At 40.2% G+C, this 24649-nt stretch overlaps 1 long non-coding RNA gene across 1 annotated transcript in view; it reads left to right on the plus strand.

Moving 5' to 3' along the window:
* LOC118143671 (uncharacterized) overlaps positions 1-24649 on the plus strand; it is a 33659-nt gene that overhangs the window by 5634 nt on the left and 3376 nt on the right. Inside the window, exons 2-3 of the long non-coding RNA XR_004727966.3 lie at positions 22250-22777; positions 24546-24649. This is a non-coding gene — a long non-coding RNA (uncharacterized LOC118143671). The remainder of the gene's footprint in view (positions 1-22249; positions 22778-24545) is intronic.

A 24649-nucleotide genomic window follows, 5' to 3' on the forward strand; every position in this document is an offset into this window, starting at 1 on the left:
TGCCTGTCTATGTAGTCAAAATTTGACAAACTTTCTTACTCAACAATTGCTGGGTTATTGTTTAAATCTAGAATGACATATTTACTCTTGGAACGCCATCTGCATGGAGCCTCCAGTTCAAATGTAAAAATAAATTAAATTTTTTGCCATAAGAGATAATAATTAAGAAAATATTTTTTAATGTTAAATAATCTAAGTTGAATGTTGACTTAAAAAATCATTTGCTAGAATGTATACTATTACCAGGTAAATAAACATTTTTCTCAAAATAATGGATGCTGGCAAGATTGTGGAGAAAAAGAAACACTTATATACCATTGATGGGAGTGTAAATTAGTTTGATAATTGTGAAAGAGTGTGGTGATTCCTCAAATAGCTAAAAACAGAACTACCATTTGACCCAGCAATCCCATTACTGGGTATATACCCAGAGAAATAGAAATCATTCTACCATAAAGACACATGCATGCGAATGTTCACTGCAGTACAATTTACAATAGCAAAGACACGGAATCAACCTAAATGCCATTCAATGATAGACTGGATAAAGAAAATGTGGTACATATACACCATGGAATACTATGCAGCCATAAAAAGGAAAGAGATCATGTCTTTTGCCAGAACATGGATGGAGCTGGAGGCCATTATTCTTAGCAAACTAACACAGGAACAGAAAGCCGAATACCACATGTTCTCACTTATAAATTGGAGCTAAATGATGAGAACTCATGAACACAAAGTAGGAAACAACAGCCACTGGGGACTACTTCAGGGTGGAGAGTGGGAGGAGGGAGAGGAACAGAAAAAAATAACTATTGAGTACTAGGCTTTGTACCTGGGTGATGAAATAATTTGTACAACAAACCCCCATGACACGAATTTACCTATATAACAACCCTGCACATATATGTGCCCCTGAATCTAAATTAAAACCAAAAAAAAAAAAGTATTTTTCTTACCTGTTTATGAAAAGCTTTGCAAATGTGCTACACACTTAAAAAACATGGGGACAGTGTAAAGCACAATTATTACATGAAATATATTTGAGGTCACATAGCTAGTCAGGCTATCTTCAGATATTCTCTCCCTGATGATTCTTCACAGGACTTTTTTACTCCCTTTCTGGATTATCTTTAAATTTTATTTTTAATTTCAGTAGCTTTTTTGGGGGTACAAGTGGTTTTTGGTTACATGGGTGAATTGTATAGTGGTGAACTCTGTGATTTTAGTGCACCTGTCACCCAAATATCATACATTGTACTCAATATGTAGTTTTTAAAATCCCATACCCCTTTCCATCCTCTCCCTTCTAAATCTCCAAAGTTCATGATATCACTCTGTATGCCTTTGTGTGCCCGTAGCTTAGCTCCCACTTATAAATCAGAACATAGGCTATTTGGTTTTCCATTCCTGTGTCATCCAAGTTGCTATGGAAGACGTTATTTCATTCTTTATTTTCTGGTTGAAGTATTCCACGGTGTATCTATACCACATTTTCTTTATCTACTCATTGGTCAATGGGCTCTTAGGTTGGTTTCATATCTTTGCAATTATGAATTGTGCTGTAATAAACATATACATGCAGATGTCTTTTTGATGTGACTTCTTTTCCTTTGCACAGATACCCAGTAGTGGGATCGCTGGATTGAATGGTAGATCTACTTCTAGTAGCAGATTATCTTGACTTGTGGGTAGCTTGTTTTCTGCAGCTCATTGCCTCTTTAATCCTATTCCAGTTTTCTTATTCAAAATCTTTGCAAATCAATGTATTTTGCTACTTTTCTTTAATTCCCTAAAAGCCTTGGCTTCTAGATTTTCTATCATCTTATATTCTCACCAGAAGTTGAACCAATACAGGTAAAGAAAGTTTCCTTAACAATCTTTGTAATGTATTATTTAAAGCTTCCCAATATAAGTATTTTTAAAGGTTATATTTTTGAAAGTCACAACAATGATTTTTCCTGTTTTCTCATAGAACAGATTGTCATGGGATAACAGTGTTCCCTAGCTTCTATTTTTCCAAATAAATAAGTAGAACATGTTCTTGGGATCATACTAGAAAAGGTTAATTTTCTTCAAAAGAAAGAAGAAAGATTAACGGACGGCTGAGGTAGAAACGGAAGCACGAAGCTTCACATTAGGATGAGTCAGATTAAGTTCCTTTAGGTCTGAAGCGGGCCCTCCCATCCTACTGTGAGAGGCGCTGTTTGGAACACACAGAGAGGATTGGCTGGGATGTTTTGAATTGAGGATCCGAAAAAGAAAAAAGAGTCTTGGGAAGAACTACTAGCTCTGTCATGAATGTTTGCCCCATCACTAACGTGAGTCCACAGGCAAGTTTTCCTCAGCTGGGGTTCAGTCTATTATTTCTCGTCCATGTGTTATTAATTTGTTCTGGGTTATTTTGACTCATTTTGGTTATTTTTATAAATGTGTTATTTGACTCATTTATTTGGTTATTTTGGCATTTAACCAAGTAAAGGTAATGGGGTTTTTCCTAAAAAAAAAATTGGGATATTATCTGTCAACACATGGGTTTCACTATCTATTAACATATGGGTTTCTTTGATTCTTTTTAACTTAACCATTTGAGGATACTGAGATTTTCTTCTCCATACTCCCATAATTTTTAAGGTAAATTTCAGAAAGAAGAATCAGCTTGGAAGTCATTTTCCTTGTCCTGGAATTGTTTTACAGATGACCTCTGTTAGCAGCAGCATTCAGGATTCTTGGTAGCAGAGTCTTTGCTCCTCTCATTTTCAAGCTACCATGGCAGGAAAAGACTCCCAAACCAGTTCCAGGAAGCCTGGATCACCACGTATGGCCAGATATGGGCCATGAAGCTATTTAAGGTGTTCTTACTACATGAAGAAACTGTTTTAGATATTCTGGCATCCTTCATTTATTATTGACTTAGCCAGGCAGGCTGTAAAATTGACTGAGTTCCTACCATAAATCACACACTCGACCAAGGACTGCGGGACGTGAATAAGACAATCTCTAAGGAATGACCATTAAGAAGCAAATAGCCTGAGTACCCACAGCTTTAAACCTACCTTAATTGTATTTGGTCTGTTTGATATAGACTGGCAATCAAATGGATTATTAAAGATGTTATTCTTATCTCCTTAGAGCCTGAAGTGTTTCAATTGCCTTCATGCATAATTCCACACTATCTTCCTTACCACATTAACCGTGTGCTCTTTGTGGCCTTTATTCTGCTGCTAGGTTCTTATTAATGATGTTTTCATTACCACTCTCTCACACAAAGCAAATAGCAGAGTAAAGTTCAATAATCATATTAATTAGAGGCAGTATTTGTTGGAAAGTAGTTCAAAAGAAATCTTTTTCATAAAAAATGCAAAGATATTGAGAGATTTTGGCAGAGAAAATTCAAGACTTTTAAAGTTTTAGAAAATAATTTTTGTTTCATTTGCAGCTATAACAAAGGAAGAAAATCTCTTTTCACACTTGCCAAGAACTTGGCAATTTTCCATAAATTTGGACAGGTGAGATACATTAGCAGTGAATGTAGGTCCTGTCCAATTATTTACCATTTATCAAGTGATCTGAATAATTCAGGAAGAAGTAGAAATCAAGATGAAGGCCACCAGATCACCTATGACTTGTGTAGGTGATGGCTGTGGGTGGCTTTTGTTGGAATGCACTATTAAAAGCTGGCAGAGAGATAAGGAAAGAGTGAAAGAGAACAGAACAAAAACGAAGAGAAGGAGGAGAGAGAAGAAGAAAAAATGAAAAGACGATTGCAGAGAAGAGACAGAGTGAAGAAAAGAAATGAGAGGAGAAAGGATGCGAAGAGAAGGGAAGGAAAGAGAAAGGAAGTTTAATATAGAGAAATAGGTGCGAGGGAAAGGAAGGTGAGAAATAGAAAGAAGGGTGGTTAGGAATTGATCCCCCTCATCTTTTGAAAAGAGGATGTCCTCTTTGTGGACACGTTTTCATTATCAATTCCGTGTCTCAGTGATGCTGACAAACATAATTTGCCATACTCCTGGCATTAAGGGTAGGCATGCAACCTTGCCAGTATAAACAGAATAATCCCCCCAGATTTTTCAAATTGGGACTAAAGAGAAAGGAGCAGTCTATTGTTTGCAGTGAAGCTGTGTGCCATGAGGCCTAAAATTAATATGTGTTCTTTTGACATGTGAAACAGAGAGGACTTTCAATGGCCTAATTGCAAGTTCCCCTTCCTATTCTGCTCTCTTATTCTGTTGCCTGTCACTGGGTAGCAGGTTCTGCTTTCTGTCTTTATGAATTTACCTATTCTGGGCATTTTACATTAGTGTTATTACACAATATATGACCTTTTATGCCTGGCTTTTTTCATTTAGCAAAATATTTTTGAAGTTCACATACACTGTCACATGCATCAGTACTTCATGCCTTTTTATGACTGAATAATATTCCATTGTATACCAGATTCTGTTAATCTGCTAATCAGTTGGTGAACATTTGGGTTGTTCCTACCTTTGCCTTTTATGATTAGTGCTGCTAAGTACATTTGTTTACAAATCTTCATTTAAAGACCTGTTTTCCATTCTTTTGGGTATATATCAAAGAAACTATTGAGTTGTATGCTAATTTTATGTTTAGCTTTTTGAGGAGCCACCAAACTCTTTTCTACCATGATGGCAACATTTGACACTCTCACCAGGAATGTATGAAGGTTCCAACTTCTCAGTTCCTCACCAACATTCATTGTGGTTTCAATTTGTATTTTTCTCAGGGACTGATTATGTTGAATATCTTTTTATTTGTTGAGATTTACCTATCTCCCTTTGAGAAATGTCTTTCAAGATCTTTACCCATTTTTTTAGTTGAGTTGTCTTTTAGTTGTTGAGTTGGAAATGTGCTTTATCTATTCTGAATAGTAGTCCCTTATCAGATATGTGATTTGCAAATACTTTCTTCCATTCTATGTCTTGCTTTACAACCTGATGATTTTCTACAGACTGTTTCTAGCCTTTCTCTAATTAATGCTAATTCGAATTTCTTCTACATGTATTGTTATTGAGTATTCATTTTCTATATTATTCACATAATGAGAAGTTTTGTTAATGAGCCAATAAGAATAGGAACTATATGGCCCACCTCCCAGTCACAGTTTCTGGTCTAAAGATGGGAACTTAAACTGAAGTGGACTTCACAACTTTAGTCACAGCTCTTGGTCAACCACAAAAGGTAGGCCAACTAAAATCCTTCCCTAGAATGTTTCCATTGTCTTATTAAGCAGGAGTCTTCAGGTTCAATAGTGCATGAGCCTAGAAGCTGCTATCAGCCATGCATTTTCCAGCATAGACAGTAGAAGAAAACTAAACTAATGCAGAGAGCAAGAGATGATCAATTCTAATAGTGTTTCAGTCCTTCATTCTAGTAAGCTCCACACCTACTTTTACTGTAGTTAAGTTATGCAAGTCAATATACCACTCTTTGGATTTAAGCTGGTTTGCATTAGATTTTTCTACTTTAAATCAGGAGTCTGACCAAGTCAGTGACATGGTAACATAATCCTGTGAAGTAGCTCACAATATCATCACAGTTCAAATTTATGTGTCATTTCTTGGGTCTATATTCTGCTCATATTGATTCTAATTTTTGTTGTAATACTTGCCCAGAGTTTGCATCTTTTGACCTTTTCCATTATATTAAGAGCTAAGAGAAATACTGAAGTTATTTCTAGAGGAATTGGTTTTTTTCCTTTCTCTCTTTTTAAAAAAAAATTTCATTAAAATTATTGGACAGCTGCCAAAAGCTTGAAGAACAGCTGCATTTTGTAAATTAATTAAATGTCATAATCCTGTTTGCAGTTTCTATCAGTAACTGGAATGATATAAAGAGGCCATTTATTGAAAAGAATGTGTTGTGTAATTTAATGTATGCTAGCTGTAGGTGGTCTAAAAGCATTTTACTGCATTCCTACTTTTACTCATAAACTTTTAACATACTGTCACTAAAGTGTGAATGCCATTAGACAAAAGGAAGTCAACTAAGATCTTTACATGGCATTATTTTAAATAATCCTTTCTGTGTGTCCTAAGTCAGATTGTATAGTTAGCTAATCCATTTACTCATTGTAATATTAGGTGGTGAAAATGTCATGCATCCTGTCTTTGCTATAATTACATACATTCCTTTTCAATTTCCTTGTGTTGACTTTTGTTATATTTTGTATCATAGCTATTAGTAACTAGGATGTCTCTTGGGAAAAGAAAATCCCTTATTTCCGATCTTTGTCATTTATAAATTAATGACTCAAAGAATTACATGTGTACTTCCATAATTGTTTGTCTTGGTGTGGCCCACAATGAAAATTATTTCCACTATCAAAGTTATGCTGTTCTCTGACATAATGTTTTGGTATTTTTGTGTTTTCTCTAAAAGTTCAAGAATTGTCTGTCAGAAGTTCCTTGACAAGAAAATTTACCAAGAATATTATTAGATTGGTAAACTTGACAGTTTCTTTGCTAAGAAATGCTAGCTTCCCCAGCTTAAATTCTTCTTACCCTACAGCTACTTTTTAAAATCTTGCCTCATTTTTTTTCATAAATTACTCTTGTTTGAACAAAATTCTTTTTATTAACTTCATTTTGTTACTTAGATATGGATCACACCTAAACTGTATAGCTATGGTAACATAATAAGTTCATTCTTTGTATCAATTATGGACATTTAAGAAACTTCATTGGCCAGTCTTATGCCTGTAATCCCAGTACTTTGGCAGGCCGAGGCGGGCGGATCATGAGGTCAGGAGTTTGAAACCAGCCTGGCCAACATAGTGAAACCTCATTTCTACACAAAGAAACAAACAAAAATTAGCTGGATGTGGTGTCAGGCACCTGTAATCCTAGCTACTCCGGAGGCTGAGGCAGGAGAATCACTTGAACCAGGGAGGTGGAGGTAGCAGGGAGCTGAGATCGCTGCACACCAGTCCAGGTGACAGTGTGAGACTTCGTCTCAGAAAAAAATAAAAATAAAAAAAGAAACTCCATGTAGGCTCGGCATAGTGACTCACGTCAAGCATGATGGCAGGTTCCTGTAGTACCAGTTACTCGGGAGGCTGAGACAGGAGAATTGCTTGAACCCGGAAGACGGAGGTTGCAGGGAGCCGAGGTGGTGCCACTGCATTCTAGGCTGTGCTTCTTAAAAAAAAAAAAAGAAGAATAAGAAGAAAGAAATAAAATAAAGGAAACTCTATTTAACTGGTGGGATGACCCTGAGTCTCTTGTGCAGTCCCACATGAGACCCGATGGGCAATTGTAAAGCCTGGCTATGGCTTTCTCCCGGTTAAGGGGAGGCTTCTAAGCTCTGATTTCTACACTGCTTATCTATAAATAATCCTAGCTGTTATTTCCAATAACCCAGGATGTAAGTCTCTACTATTCAGCATGTGCAGAGCTGCCAGCAGACTCACTGGCAATGATATGTGCTAAATTTGAAGTAAAGGTATTGTTACCAATGAAAATGTTTTTATTGCAATATCAGAACACCGAGATCTACTTGTTTAAATAACAAAGAAGTGTCTTGAAGATGTAACATGGCGGGGGGAGGGGAGGTGGGGGCTGGCGTACTCATCTCCTTCCCCATTCGGATTCCAAAGGTTTTTGTCCTCTCTTACCCTGAAGAATGGGGAAAGGGGCCCCAGAGACACGGTGAGTTTGCCATTCAAATAAATATTGTGGACCCAAAGAGCTTTTCAGAGAGCGATTAATTAGGCAGAGAGAGAGAGAGAAAGAGAGAGGAGACACAGCTCCCACACTGCTGTGAGAGAGGATCCAGAGAAGGAATCCGTACAGGTAAGGAGTAGCAGAGTTTTAATCCTGGAGTTATTCTCTCGCATCCATATTCTCCTCCAATGAGAGGAGTTCTTTCAAACTTCCTCTGGGGTGATTGATCTTTGACCTTGATATTGGATTGGCTAACGGTTCACAAGAGGCCCCTCCTCCTAGAGCTTTTGGCGAGTTTTCTGAACGAAGAAGCCCACCTGGGTTTTTCCACCTAGCCTGCCAGTGAAACGCAGACAAAGAACTTCACATTTGAAACCCCTCTGGTTCCTGGATGGAGGGGTGGAGCCAGGAAACTCCTGCCTTAGAAACCTCGCCCCTTGCGAACTGAGAGCCTCTCACCTCCATCAGCAAGAAGTTTAAAGGGAGAGCAGTTTTAGGTTCCATACAATCAGGGCCAGAGCTCTAAATCTCCGCTATTAAAAGTTTTAAGTCCTACATGCTTCTAAGTTGGCTTTCTTTTCAGCTTCCCATTCATCATGAGATAGCCATAACAGTTCCAGGATTCACATACTGACATGTCACTCTTGAGAGGAAGTAAAGGGCCTACAATCAACGGTGACCTTCTTAGGAGAGAGGAAAAAATAAACCCATTTTCTGGAACCTTTCCCTTGTAACTCGGTTTTCTGGAAATCTGGTTCTTGGCCTCTCCGACGCCAGCAAATGGGGAAAGGGACCTTGGTGTTGTGGTGAGTGTTAAAGCTCAAATAGAACTCACGGTCCCAAAGAGTGTGTGGTAGTGCGGTTTATTAGGCGGAGCAAAAGGACAGCTTCCACAGTGTGGAAGGGGACCTGGACCAGATGCCGCTGCAGGCTTGGACAGCTGGAGCTCATACCCCTGAATTATTCCTTCCCCTTTCTTGTTCTCATCCAATGAGAGGGGTTTTTTCAAACTTTCTCTAGATCAGTTGATCTTTGAATCTTTTACCGGATTGGGTACTATTTTAAAACTCTGAGTCACTGAGCCTCTGCCTTTAAGAGCCAGAGGCGGGAAAATTCCTACACTGGGAACAAAGCCTCTAGCAGCCAGAGGTTGGAAAATCCCAGTCCTTGAAACAAAGCCCCTAGCCGACCCTGGAAGTTCTTCTAACAGTCCCTCACCCTGAATGGTTCCCTTCATGCATCATTGGCCAGAATAGAGTCACATGCCCTCCAAAAATCAATCTCTAACCAGTGATATTGCAATGATTGGTAGATAATTAAAATTCAGCTGGAGCTAGGGATGCCTGAGCAGATTGGGTGGTCAGTTGAACAAAGAGGCAAGGTTTCAGATTGGGAGGAGAAAATGATGTTGGTTAGAATGGATGTTTGTGGGAAAAATGATTTCTCCCCAAGCCATTGCCCACTCCATTCTGAACAGACATCATTTTCTTCTACAGTACTGTTTTCTATCCCATAGCAGCAGAAAATGCTGATTTTATAGTTCTTCCTACCTCTAGTGCATTCCTGACATCTAATTATCATCAATCCTTGGTGATTCGACAGGAGAGAACCTCTTTTCCTGATGTTATTTCTGTTTGAGAGAATCAAGAACACAGTCAGGGAGCTCTGCCTAATCATTGAGCAATTTTCTTCAATAATTTCAGGGCTACAGTCTTAGTCAGTTTGGGCTGTCATAAAAAAATGCCATAAACCTGGTGGATTATGAACGATGGAATTTTATTTCCCAGAGTTTTGGAGGCTGGAAGTTTGAGATCAGGGTGCCAACATGACTGGGTTCTTATGAGGGTCCTCTTTTGGGTTGCAGATGACCACATTCTTGTTGTATTCTCACATGGTGGAGAACAGAGAGAGTCCTCTCATGTTTCTTCTGAGAACTCTGAAAAGTTGAGACAGGTCTCAGTTAATTTAGAAAGTTTATTTTGCCAAGGTTGAGTATGAGCCCGTGACACAGCCTCAGAAAGTCCTGATGGCATGTGTTCAAGGTAGTCAGGGCACAGCTTGGTTTCATACATTTAGGGAGACATGAGACATCAATCAATATATGTAAGAAGTACATTATTTTGGTCTGAGAAGGTGGGACAATTTGAAGCAAAGGCAGGAGGACCAGAAGGAGCTTCCAGGTCACAGATAGGTGATACACAAATGTCTACATTCTTTTGAGTTTCTGATTAGCCTTTCCAAAAAAGGCAAATCAGATATGCATCTATCTCAGTGAGCAGAGGAGTGACTTTGAATAGATTGGGAGGCAGGTTTGCCTTAAGCAGTTCCCAGTTTGAGTTTTCCTTAGTGATTTTGGGGGCCCAAGATGTTTTCCTTTCACACTTCTTTCATACCTTTATGAATGGGATTAGGAAGAGCACTAATCCCATTCATAAGGGGCTCCACCATCATGACCTAATTATCATTCAAAGGCCCCACTTCCAAATCCCATTGTGTTTAGAGTTACGATTTCAACATTTGCATTTTGGGGGAACACAAATATCCAGCTCATCACAATTCCTAGAGCATGGGGTAATATGTGTCTGTGAAGGTTAGCTATCCCTTTTCCCACACCCACCACAGACCCTGCTTACTGGTCATCACAGTGCCATTGAGTTGTGTTGTGTTTACCCCACTCTAAAGGGATGTTTGAAATCAGATGACAGCATTTTATTTTTATTTTTTAATTATTATTATTATTATTTTTTTTTTTTTTGAGACAGGGTTTTACTCTGTCACCCAGGCTGGAGTGCAGTGGTATGATCATGGCTCACTACAGACTCAACTCCCTGGATTCAAGCAATCTTCCTGTCTCAGTCTTCCAAATATCTGGGACTACAGGCACATGCCATGCTGCCTAGCTAATTAAAAAACAGGGTCTCAATATGTTGCCCAGACTGGTCTCAAACTCCTGGGCTCAAATGATCTTCCCTTGCAAATGCTGGGGTATGAGATACTATGGCAGTCCAGTGGTACAATTTATTTATACATAGTTATGAGGGTAAACTTGGGATTCTCTTTTTTGTTTGACACCTTCAAACAAAGAAACACTCTCTTAGAAAGTTGTTGGTTTCTCCGTATACAGAGAAGGCACTCTCATGGAGTGTTACTGTGGCATCCTGTGTGCCCTTTTGTGAGTAGGTGTGGGTAGAGACTGCTATCTCTGCACTTGACTTTACTCCTGGCACTGAGAGAAAGTGAAAGAAATATGAACCAAACTTGGCACAGAGTGACCAGTTTTCAACAAGCGGTGTATTACAAGTGGCATTATTTGAGATGGAAGTATAAACATTTAGGGCTTGTGCTGCTCGACTTTGCTGAGATTGTCTTATCTACATTCTTATTGGTGCCACATTACCCTGAGTAAAATGTACGTGACACCACTTTCACTTTTTTGTTGTGGTTTTTACACTGGTTGCTTATTTCAAAGGGTTGAACTGAGGGAAATAAAATCATTTATTTATACATATTTGCACAGTATTCAGACTTCATGGTGAGGGACTCTGTTAGAGGGACTTCCCACCTCTGACTGGCTAGGGCCTTTTGTTTTCACTTTCCCACCTCTTGCTCTTGGAGGTGGGGGCTCTGCGACTCAGGGTTGTAAAACAGTAGCCAATTTGGTAAAGGATTCAAAGATCAATTAAACCAGAGGAAGTCTGAAAGAACCTCTCTCATTGGACGACAACATGAATGGGAGTGAATAACTCAGGGGTAAAAGCTCTAGCCGCCCCATCCTGGACCAGCACCCTCTCTCCAGGTCCCCTTCCACGGCATGGAAACTATCCTTTCACTCTACCTAATAAATTGCATTATCACACACTTTTTGGGTCCACGAGTCGTATTTGAGTTGTAACACTCACCATGACACCAAGACCCCTTTTCCCATTCTTGGGGGTTAGGAAGGCCCAGAGCCTAAGTTCCAGCTACAGCTACTCCATTTCTGTGGTGGTCTAGGGGTTAGGATTTCTAGTTTTCACCCAAGAGGCCCAGGTTTGACTCCCGGTATGGGAACCAGGGAGTCTGGCTACAGCTACTCTGGTTATAATGGGTTGGACTTTGGAAGCATGAACAGATGAAAAATCATGTCCAGAGTCACCTGTATCTGAGACCATGTCAACTTCTGCTCAGATTGGCTTTACAAATATACAATGACACTCTGGATCCACATGGCCAGAAGCCCTGCTGGAGGGATTGGGGCTGGAGTGAGCTCAGCATTCTCTGACCCTCTCTGAGCCTCTTCTTGTCAGGGATGCCCATCAGATCCTGACTAGGCTCTGACCCCCTGTACCTGGCTGGCACTCTGCATACATACCCTACCCACCCAACTTGCATTCTGACACCACATGTTTGATTTCCCCTTCCCAAGGATACCCTACTTACTTTTCTTGGACTCGAACTTTTTACAACAATGCTGCCCCTGCATGGACACCCACACCTGTCTCTGCCTGTGCCTGCTTAGCTTGCATTCCCAAGCCATTCCGTTCTTGGTCTAAACTCCTTCCTCAACCTGCTGAGGCTCTGATACACCATGATTCCAGGTTCCTCTGCCAAGCTGATGCTCCCCTTATTTAGGTGGAGGCTGACAGTCCACACTTGGGTGCCTGTACCTCCGTCTTCACCCTGCTGGAGCTCCCATGCCACCCACTGGGCTGCCCTGCTTCCATATAGACGTTCTCCTCACCTGGCTTGAACTCTGACTGCACCTGTGCTCCTACTCTCTTCCACTCACAGAGTAGCTCTCTGCAATGTGCTGAGGCCCTGAATCCTCAATATGAACCCACCACACAGATGTCTTCACTTAGTTTGGGCTCTGACATCTGTGCTCTTTTTCATGCCACTGAGACGGACCACTCACTCAGCAAGTCCGTTTCATCAAGAGTTAAAACCTTTCTCAGATGCGATTTTTATAGGAGTCTATTTAAAGAAGCAAGTTGATATCTCAAATAACTATGTACAAAGTAAAAAAAAAAAAAAAAGAAAAAAACCCCTATTTTTCCACTCACAGTGAATAAAATGGGATTGTCAGGATAGAAAGCTGTGATGGTACATGCAGACTGTTGCTAATTTTTGTATTTTTAGTAGAGACAGGGTTTCACCATGTTAGCCAGAATAGTCTTGATCTCTTTGACTTTGTGATCTGCCCACCTTGGCCTTCCAAACTGCTGGGATTACAGGCGTGAGCCACTGCACCCAGCCAGATTTAATTCTTTAATCATTTTGATTTGATTTTTGTATATGGCAACAGATAGGTATCTGGTTTCACTCTTCTGCATATAGATATCAAGTTTTGTAAGCACCACTCATTGAAGAGACTGTTTCTTTCCCAGTGTATGTTGTAAGGCCGGTTGCCTTGCGGGGAGTCAAATGGACACATTCATCACTCTCTGCTCCTGATAACGGTGTCATCACCTGAGCTCACTATCTGTCTTCCCCACATTGCTTCCCTGCACCTGCCTCAGCATACCATGCCCAAGCCCACACTCAGCACTAAATTATGCATCCAACCTCCAGCCCGCTGTTAAAAAACCCTGCAGAATCATTTTTAAAGAAGCCCCACCATACCCTGCCCGGCAACAGCTTGCCTAGCAAGGCCCGCATACCCGAGGTCCCGCCCACCTACCAATGACAGCTAGTTTCATGTACTTCCTACTTTAACTCCATATACTTCCTGCTCCTCAAAAGCCAATAGAAATGCCTTCTCTTTGTTTCCCCAGTAGTCAATCAAGGCCCACTTACCCAGGGTCCCACCCACCTACCAATGACAGCTAGTTTCATGTACTTCCTATTTTAACTCCATGTACTTCCTGCTCCTCAACAGCCAATAGAAATGCCTTCTCTTTGTTTCCCCAATACCCAATCAATTGCCTGCCCTTCCCATAAAACCCCACACCCTGAACAGCCGGGCACGACTTCTCTGGCCCTACCTTGGACCACTGAACCTCGCCTGGGAGCTGAATAAATTAGCTTCTCACTTTCTTATACTTGCCTCAGTTTCCTCATTTTACCTCGGCAATAAATCTTACATATGTTCTTGGCACCTTTGTTGAAAATAAGTTCACTGTCAGTGTGTGGATTTGTTTCTGGGCTTTCTATTCTGTTCCATCGATACATGGTGATTTTTAACATCATGAATAGTAAGTAGCCTATTCATGCTTTTTAATATTAATATTAATTGTTCTAATAAATGATAACAATATACTTAGCTCTTTTCTTTTGCCTATGCTTACTTTTCACAAGTTTATTTACCCTAAAATATTTGTTTGAACTCTCCTAGGTTAAGACATAGACATACATAAGTTAAAAAGTTATTGCTCTCATAAGGATTACATTTTAGTGGGTAAAAAACAGTTAAACAACATATTGTATCTTTATGCATAGATGCCTCTATAAAAAGCAAGAGAAACAAAAAGCTGACTTTTTCTCAATGAAGTGTGGTAACATTCTGGTTGTGTGTCATATTTCTGGTCTTCTCCACTTTCTGACATGTGGTTAAATTGCACTTCTTTGACTCTTTCTGGTTGAGTGGGACCAGGTGACTAGTTGTCACCAATGACTTGTAAGTAGAAGTAACTTGGGGAACTTCTGAGCTGGAGCATTTAAATGCCAGTGCAAGCTGCCCCCACCCACTCCCTGGACATTTTTATTGCTGTGACTTGAAGATGGATAGCACTGGAGATAGTGGCTGCTTCATCTGGCTGGGCTCCTGAGTAACTACCAAAAAAGAGACCCCTTACACCTTACCTACCCCCAGTTGGCATGGTCTGTGACTATGACATTTTGTGGCTTTTCTCCTCTGAGATTTTGTGGGGGAGGCATTATTTGTTACTGCAACATGACTCAGCCTATGCTGACTGATACAATGTACTTGTAAGAAAATAAAATAAACCATCTTTAGGACTTGTGAGCAGCCAGGTGCTAAATTATACCGCACAGCACAAGTTGGCAGATACTGCTTTGTGCGATATTCTTTGCACTAGAATTAATTGGAGCTATCTAGTACTTGTCTCTTCTTGCCTTTTCTATTTTCCATTCCTGATCATTGTTCCCTATTTCGCTGCTATAGTTCTGGTTCCTTCTCTATCCAATGTTTGACATCTTCTCTTCATACACTCTATATATAATATTCTAGAATTGGATCTGCATTGACTTTCTGTTATGATCACCACATATTTCTGATTTCAGTCTTCCTATGCTCCTTTTCCACATTAAACCAAGTACAACATGAACATCTTCCTTGCATCCAAAATAGGTCATTCAGTCCAGATGGCTTGCTAATTTATTTGAACAGGCAAAGGCAATGCTACATTGTTTCAATGCGTACTGATAGACTGGCTCTATCAGTTTTAGCTTTATTATGTTATTAGTAAGTGGCACTTTAGATATCCCATGCCCTCTTCCTGGTTTACACGAGTGGAGATTGTTGGATTGAAGTACCACTTAGGCAGCCAGAAGTCTGAGAGATGTTTCTAGAGCAGTATTTTGTAATCTCTGCTGCACAATAATGTTAGTGAGGAGCTTTAAAAGATCCCAAAGCCCAGGCATCACCACAGCCAGTTGCAATGATATTGCTAAGGTCAGGACCTTGGCAACAGTATTTGTTAAAGTCTCATCGTTGACTCTTAAGAGAGGCAGTTGAGATTGAGAATGACTCTTAGATGTGCGTTCTGGATCAGATGAAGGCAGGTAACTAAAGTAACTAGCAGCAGTCAGACAGGAAGAAGAATGAAACCTAAGAGACAAAATTTCCCAGGGCTTCCCAGTAAGGACTAACCTGCTACAAATCCTATTGTTGACATGTATCATAGTTGGGCTTAGACCCCCCTTGAAGACCACCAGGCCTCTGCAGTTTGCATCAGCTTCTTTTGTCTTCTGCTCTAGGCAGAACATTAAAGCTACTCTTAGGCTAGCAAATATTTAAAGTCAAAGCCAGGTAAATGGACTCATATTGTAAAGTCCAATAAAAAAGAAACAAAGATTGTGAAGACACTGGAATGGAGTGTCTGGAGTTGGGAACTAGAGCAGAGACAAGAGGGAAAAATAGAAGCACACACATGATCAAGCAAATAGGCAAGGAGGACCCAGCTCCTTTGTTGGGGCAGAGCCATCTTCACACTGCTGGATGGGCCGAGAGGGGAGAGATGGGAGATGGCACACCACATATTTTGAAATAGAAACCAATACCTAAGCAAGTAACAACAAAAAAATCTAACAAATTGCTTCTACATTTTTTTGAATAATAGATGATATATTACTATATATTTAGACAAAGAATATTGTTCGCTTCTGAGAAAAAAAATCCAAGCACTTTTAATATCTCATTAAAACGGCACACCTTAGGGAGAAGGCAACTTGAGTTCACCTTGATGTTATACCTTGGTATTATTCTTCCCAACGTGCATTGAATGTTAGGTGTAAATGTGTTATACATTAAAGATGTATAAGGGGCTCCATAGGCTGACGCAACACCCACTTTTGTACTTTCTTCTTTGCTTTTCTCCCCCCAACCTCCCTTTTTTGTGCCCATCTTCTCTTTTTCCCCTCTCATTCTTTCCTTGTCTTCTGTATTTCCTAGGTTTTCTGCCTTCCCTGGCCTCTCTCACTAGCAGATCAACCCACCTGGCAGCTCTCATACTAGGTTCTCTTCTCTCCTTGATTCTACTTCATCAAAACCACCTCTTCTTGCCCCTTGTGTCTGTTCTTCGGTTTTCAATCTTAGTCTCTCCTAGGAGGCTTTCCCTAAACTGTGTGTGATTGCATTTCTCTGCTATCTCCGTAAGGCCCCCTGTGAAGCTTGAAGCTGTGGCCAGATTTCTCTGGGACTCCTTGCAGTGACATACCCAGTGAAGCTTTGTTTAACATTTGTAAGAAATGAGTCATTGAAGCCCTCCATGTTTGAAGAAAATTCCTGCTTGTCTAAGGAGGCCTGGATGCTGTCTGAACTTGATGTCTACAAATCCCATTGGAGAGTTTAATTATTTCCACTCCTTGATTTTCTTGCTTTGGATCCAACAGATCAGCTCCTTATTCTGTCTCCTTTAGCTGACACGCTGTCAAGAATCTCTCTGGGCCTAATTACATTGATGCTTCATTTTCTATATCTTGTCAGTGGGGAAGCTGGCATGGCTTTAGGTATTAGAGGTTGATGGTAGCTCCTGTGTTGCTTTTGCCTCTGCTTCTCATCCTTTGCTGCTACAGGACCTCTTGCTTCTCTGCCTTCAGTCTGCCATTTTGTCTGTTCCCCCTTAAATGAAGATTGTCACCTTAATGTTACGGTTTGAGGTGGGTGGAGAAAGTACAGAACATCTCAGAATCTCTAGAGGTGAATAGTAGTTTGAAAACTTTTTCACTATTATATTATTATCATATAGTACAAAAATAACAAGCAAAAACTTGCTATTTTCTTTTTGTTAAGTTGTGCTCCAGTGACTTAATATTGGCTAAATGTAGAACTTTTAAGGTAACTTTTTTTCTCAAAACGGGGTTAATAGTACTAGTGTTCAGTGAAAAATTCCTTACTGGGCTCACATTTATTACAAAATAAATTGCTGAACCTTTAGTATGCAGTTGAAGCACCCCCTTGATACACACACACACACACACACACACACACACACACGTACACACACACACAGTATGACTCCAACATAATTTTTTAACATATTCCTATGAGCCAACTTACTTTTTAAGTAAGTACAACATATATTTTAATGCTTAAGGAGACTTTGCTTATTTTCTTTCTCCTCCAATGCCTTCTTTATTATCACCACTCCTGATAATACTTTTTCTATTCCTTATTTTAATGCAAAATTTCTAACAGATGTAAGGGCAGAGAGAATAATATATGACTAATCTTTTTTTATCTATATATCCATATTTTTTCCTGGAATATTTTAAGAGAAATATCAAATGTCATATCATTTTGCTTGTAATTCTAAAAGTTAAACATAACTAAATACTAAATACTTCTATCAATTACCTCATATCATTTAATATTTACTTCATGCTCAGATTTTTTAAATTGTTTCAATAATGTCTTTTTACAATTGGTTTCAGTCACTATGCAAACAATGTCCATAATCAGGATTTGGTTGATGTGTTTCTTAAGTCTCTTTTAATCTACTTCCATTTACCACCCTACCCCTTTTTAATGTCCTTTAGTTTTTAAATAAATCAACTCATTGGCCCTGTATAATGTCCTATCTTCTGCATTTGGTTGCACAGTTCCTTATGGTACTACTTATTATTATGTCCTTTTTTTGCCTGTATTTTTAGCATATTGGGAGTTAGACCTATTCAGAGGCTTGATTTGGATTTTAGCACAATTGTTTTAGGGAAGAATACTTTACAGATGGCCTTGTGTACTACATGATTTAGAAGACCCACAATGTCTTCTGTTCTCCTTTAGTGATATTGAAGCAGGGTATTTCCCTGACCCCTTCGTGGGACTGGTGAAGGGGGTACCTCATTTACTTAGCCTGTTACTCTCAGCTCCTCGTGGGAGGGCACAGGCGAGCAAATGAGTTGGGAACTGAAGTGCACAGGCCCTGGAATTGGCTGGCCACTTCTGCGCTGGCAGTGGTGAACTCCACTCACTCAGACCCGCTGCTGTGCTCCACCCCTCACGGGAGGGAGCACCCAAATGAACAGCTGCAGGAGCTGGGGTGAGTGCTTTTGAGTCCCTGCAAGAGCAAACTCTGTGGTGACTGTGGGGCAGCATCTGCGGGGTGCTCGCGACTTTTGAAACCCCAGAGGGAGTGGCACAGTGCTCTTTTAGTTCAGCCATCCACGGAGGGCTTAAGTGCTAACAGCTCAGGGGGCGCTCTATCTTTTTGTGTGAGTCGGCTGACTTATGCTAGCAAGGGCAAAGGGCAAGTATGACACCCTTTTGCATCCACACTCATGGTTCCCAAGTTCTTGTCCAGTGTCCAGTGTCCAGGAGAAATGAGGTCTCACGAACTCACTGAAGAATGATAAATGCGGAGGATTGTATTGCCAATAGAGGTGGTTCTCAGCTGGAAGGGGAACTGGAAAGGGGACAGGGCAGGAAGGTAATCGTTCCCTGAAATCCAGTTATCTCTGGCCAGATTCTTCTCTGAGGTTACACTGTCAAGCTGTCCCTCTGAAGTCAAGCTGTTTCTCTCCGACGTCCAACTGTAGTCTCTGATATCCAGCTGCTGCTGCTTCTCTCTTTGCAGCTAAGTTCTGGGGTTTTTAATAAGCCCAGGATGGCAGGTGGGGCGGGCCATGGGTGGTTTTGGAAGAGGCAACATTAAGCAGGAAATCATGGATGTAAGTTCTCACTTTGGACCACAGTTTCAGGTTTTTCTGATTGAAAGTGGGGCCCTCACCGGGGCCCTTTTCTGCCCAGAATTTCCCTGCCTCCTGTTCCTATCAATATTAAGATTGATCTGTGGGCCAGGTGTGGTGGTTCACACCTGTAATCCCAGCACTTTGGGAGACTAAGACATGAGGATCACCTGAGGTCAGGAGTTCGAAACCAGCCTGGCAAATATAGTGAAACCCTGTCTCTACTAAAAATACAAATAAAAATTAGCTGGGCATGGTGGCTCATGCCTGTAATCTCAGCTACTTGGGAGGTTGACGCACAAGAATCTCTTGAACCTGGGAGGCGGAGGTTGCAGTAAGCTGAGATCTTGCCACTGCACTCCAGCCTGAGTGACAGAATGAGACCCTGTCTCAAAAAAAAAAAAAAAAAAAAAAAAAGATCAGTGGATTCAAGAGATTTCAGCCTGCTGATCTCATTGCAACTTTTCCTATTAACCTTTCTTTCACTTAAAGGTTTTAGCAGCCTTTAATGTTTGTCTATTTCCTTTATTTCATTAGGGGTTGTAAAATGGTGACTCTTCTTTCATTCTGTCTGCATTTATTAGTTGTCATTTTCTAAAAATAACTTTCTCTTGTCTGTAATTTAATTGCCCAGAAATACAGTTTGTACAGGATAAAAAGAACAAGTGCTTTATTTTTTCCCTTTACTGATTCATTTTCAGAATGGTAAGTTGGTACTTACCAACCTCCAAGATGACTGATGAATTTTTGTTAACATTTTATTATAAATTTATAAATCCCTACATGTTTAATGTGTTTTAATCCATTGCAGTCATTATTATTTTTAATCTGCTATCATAATTCAATCCACAGCTTATAAAGCCTGTCTAAATTTTCTTGTCTGGTAGGGATACAAGGCAACATAGCAAAGATCCTCAAGGTAACCTGTGTGTTAGCCTACGGGGAATAAGGGATGATGGTTTTATATTAGCCAAAAGGGGCCTGTATGTGGTAAAGAGGTACTGGTAAGGTTATAGTAAAAGACAATATATGTAGGGGTGCTCATTGTAAAATTCTTTCGCTTTTGCTATAAGTTTGAATATTTACAGTAAATAATTGGACAAAGTAAAAAGAGGAGGAATGTGGTTTTAAAAGGTGAGACTCCCTTGTGCGAACACATGGAAAGTTACAGCACTACAGAGGGAAAAAGGGAGTTAAGGAATTTCTAGATTTTGTATGTAAAAGGTGATATATATTATATCTTTATTAGTACAATAAAATTTTTAACAGTGGCACTCAGACATCTAAAATTTCAGTTGACCTCTGATATGTAAGATTTTTCTTGAATTAAATCAAGATTATTTAGCTATGTATGGATAAAACAATCTTGATTTATTTGAGAAACACATCGGGAAAAGTTATGATGAACTTTAATGGAAAACACATTTGTATAGAAGTCTGGTCATAAGATTGAAATTGATCATCACATTGTTTGTTTTGAAAAGAAAACATAACATTCAAAGAATATGTTGGAAGCATTGGATTTCTTCACATGAGAACACACACATTGAAAATGATGAGGCTTGGATGAAGCACAAATTACAGACTACTTTTTTTTTTCCTTGAAAGTGTTGAGCTTTAAAAATATACATATATTATTGGAAATACTAGAAGTTAATTAGAATATTTCTGCATGGGGAATACTTTTTGGAAAAAGATACAAAATAATAAAGACTTAAAAAATAGACTAATGACCAAACTTTAAAAATAATTCTACAAATGGCAAAATGAAGTCACAGACAATTTACAGCAAGCCAAATAGGCAGATTTTAGGTGGTAGCCTATCACTGCCAGCATGGGTGGTCTCCCATTTCCCAGAAGAGGGAAACAATGAGCTTTGTGATAAAGGCGTGATGTACTCAGCACCCAAGGGGCCTTTGGGCTGTGGAGGGAAAGGAAGAAAGGGGGGCAACTTTTTTAAAAGTCATAGAATGGGGTCAAAAATTAATAGAGGAAATTTTGCAAAGTTATATAAACCAACCCATTTACCCCCAAGAAAAACCACACCTAAATTCTTCTAGAAAGATTACAATCTTTCCTATTTTTAAAGACCTCCGGTGAAGGAGTTTCCATTGCCTTGCTTTAGTATTTAACAAACTTCATTCTCTGGAATACTGTCCTTGTCTATGTTAAATCCTCAGTGATACTGCCAAGACCTTTGTTTGTTCTCATAATACTCAAACAGGGAAGGAAGACAACTGAGGGAGCTGCTTCAAGAGCTCTCTCAGTCCCTTTTAGCTTCCCAACCCTACCCCACCCTCACGCTCTTTTCTCTATATTTCTTATCTCAGCTTCTCTTTTCTTTCCCCCCCACTCCTCTCCTCTCCCCTCCTCTTCCCCTACCCTCCTCTCCTTTCTTGAGACTGAGTCTTGCTCTATTGTCCAGGCTAGAGTGCAGTGGCGCTATCTCAGCTCACTGCAGTTTCCACTTCCCAGATTCAAGTGATTCTGCTGCCTCACCCTCCTGAAGACCTGGGATTATCAGCGCCCACCACTATGTGTAGCTAATTTTTGCATTTTTGGTAGAGACAGCGTTTCATCATGTTGGCCAGGCTGGTCTCAAACTTCTGACCTCAAATGATCTGCCTGTCTGAGCCTCCCAAAGTACTGGGATTTACAGGCATGAGCCACTGTGCTCAGCCCTCAGTTTTTTTAAGGCAGGGATTGAAAGTGCCTTTAGGGTTCAGGAGGATAATATACAACTTGTAGACTGCAGAGAGAGGTGGCAAAGTAAAGAATCCAATGCTACATTCTAAAGGCGTTTGATTATATATTCATTACTCATTAAATGCACTGATTAGGCCAAGTTGAATCTGACTTTGGGCTGAATTCTGCTTGAGAGCTGCCTATTTCTAGCCTTTGCTTCATACCTTTACTAAAAGAGTACGGCAGATCACAAGGTGGCAGTTGCCTGTGTATACAAGTGAAAAAATACAAGGCTTAGTTTAGCTCTGTTGAAAGACAGTTCTTGTCAGTATTCTCCAGTGCAATCAGCACTCTTATTGTCACAGTTTCCTCTGGATACTATACGTATATATATTCTGTAGTAGATGTTAATATATACATTAAATACAAGATGAACCCAATTATCTTTGCCTCCCAGTATTCATAGCCTTGTGTGCTAACCCTGTGACTAGCAGAATACAGTGGAAGTGATGGTGTGTTTCTTCTGACACTAGGTCATGTCAGTCATTGCAACTTTCACCTCTGTCTCTTAAATCACTTGCTCTGGAGGAAGCTGGCAATCATGCTGTAAAGACACTCAAACAGCTTTGTGCAGAGAAACTGAGGCCTCCAACCAAGTTGCCAGCCTAATGAGTGAGCCACCCTGGAAATGGATCTTCTAGACCTAATCAAGCCTTCAGATAACTGCAGGACCAACTGACATCTGACTGCAACTACATGAGCAACTCCAAGTGAGAACTTCACACAACAGCCCTTTCAGAGTTCTTGATCAGCAGAAACTTGAGACATCATGAGTGCTTATTGTTTTAAGCCACTAAGTTTTAGGGGTGAATTATTTGGCAGCAGCAGATGACAAAACAGAATTGGTAGACTGAGAGTTGTACATTCATGACTACAGAGATCTGTCACTTAAAGTAAGATCAAACTTGGTGACCCGTTCCTTTAAGTTTTTTCTTTTTTTTAGTAATGGGAAAGGAGATGTGTCCTTCCTCAGGAATATAGAGCCAGGATTCATACAGAAAGTAAGTGATTTTTATATGTAACATGAGTTTTTAATGGTAGGTCAATAATAGCTAATATTGATTAAACTTAATGGTGGTTCAACAATAGCTTAATATTAATATTAGTTTTTAGTGGCAGTTCAATAATAGGCAATATTAATTGAACTTTTACTATGTGGCAGCACTGTGCTAAGAACTTTACCTGAGTTATCTTCAAATGATTCTTATAGTAACCCTACAAAGTAGCTAGTGTTACTATATCTCAGCAGTTTGTTGCAAGAAAACTAAGGAGCTGTTGAAATAAACTGATGTCTAAGTAGCTGTGATTTGAAAAAATATAAAATTTCCCTGCTCAAAAATATCTTTACAAATCAGATATCACAGTTGCTTAAATTTCATGATTATGAGCCTTAAGCATTTTCAAAATTATCTCTAAACAGGGTACTCAGTCCATTAATGAGTACTTAGCAGGTTTGTTTTTCTACCTCTTTTGGTGAAAGATTTTGTCTAGTAGCCAGCCATGAAAGTGAGCCTCACAGATCTGGGACTGCGAGGAGCCCAGCTGTGGTGCCATGAACTTCATGCATGTCTGCATGGAGGCCATGCTTCCCATGAGTTGTTCCTGGCCAGTGATGGAGTGGCAGGGTCACTTACCCAGGCCAGTTCCTGCCAGCTGCAGGACTTCTGTGATGGTGGATTCCCCCATGGCTCTGCTAATCTCTCAGATGAATAAGTTCTATATCTAGTTTACAGCACAGTGACTATATCTAATAATACTTTTTTTTTTTTTTTTTCAGTGTAGACCATCTTTATTGGCAGGTGTTAGGAGTGCAAAATAGCAACAAATCCAGGGGAATGTGCAGGGCGGTTACAGGGCTCCCCCCCCCCACATGAGAGCCCTGTAACCAAGCCAGTGGGGCAGGAATGTTGTCTTCACTGTGGCAAATTAGGCTCAGCACCCTCCAAAAAACAAGCTCCCAGGCAGGAGGGCTCCTTGCAATACAAGGGGGAAAGGAGTGACACCCTGGAAGGGCTTGGGCTGTGACCCGGCCTGGGCTGCTTGGCTCCTGTGCACTGCCCATCTCAACCCTTCAAGAGGAAGGCTTCACAGCTTAGGGTATCTATTTCAGAGAAGCAGGCTAAACCCAGCCCTCCCCAAACCAAGGTAGCTGCCTCATGCCTCAGTTTCCCACCCCCTAGTGATTACCCAAGTTGGACCATCAGGCCCTGTAGTGGCCCAGCCTAACCCCTTACAATTTGATAAGAGTAGATTTTAAGTGTTCTCTACAGGCACACACACACACACACATACACACATACACACACACAAATGGTAACTATAGTGGTAATAGAAATGTTAATTAATTTGACCATAGCAATCATTATATAATGTGTACATATAATCATGATGTTGCACACCCTGAATATATATAATTTTTGTCAATGAAATATTTTAAAATCAAACAACAATAACAAAAACTACACTGCAGTCAAGACACTTCTACCATCCCTTTTCCTTTCATCTCTCATTTACCTGTGATCAGACTGCATCGTGGTTTGACCAGCCCCCAGTCCCTTATCCCTCCCATCTCCTCCTTAGAGGAAGAAATGTTGCCTGATATAGTTTGGCTGTGTCCCCACCCAAAGCTCATCTTGAATTGTAGCTCCCATGATACCCACTGTCGTGGGTAGAACCCAGTGGAAGGTAACTGAATTCTGGGGGTGGGTTTTTTCCATGCTGTTCTTGTGATAGTGAGTAAGTCTCACAAAATCTGATCATTTTATAAAGGACAGTTCTGCATACACGCTCTTGCCTGCCATCAAGTGAGATGTGCGTTTGCTCTTTCTTCACCTGCTGTCATGATTGTGAGGCCTCCCCAGCCATGTGGAACT

Source organism: Callithrix jacchus, chromosome 11 (assembly GCF_049354715.1).
Source record: "Callithrix jacchus isolate 240 chromosome 11, calJac240_pri, whole genome shotgun sequence".
Taxonomy (NCBI): Eukaryota; Metazoa; Chordata; class Mammalia; order Primates; family Cebidae; genus Callithrix; species Callithrix jacchus.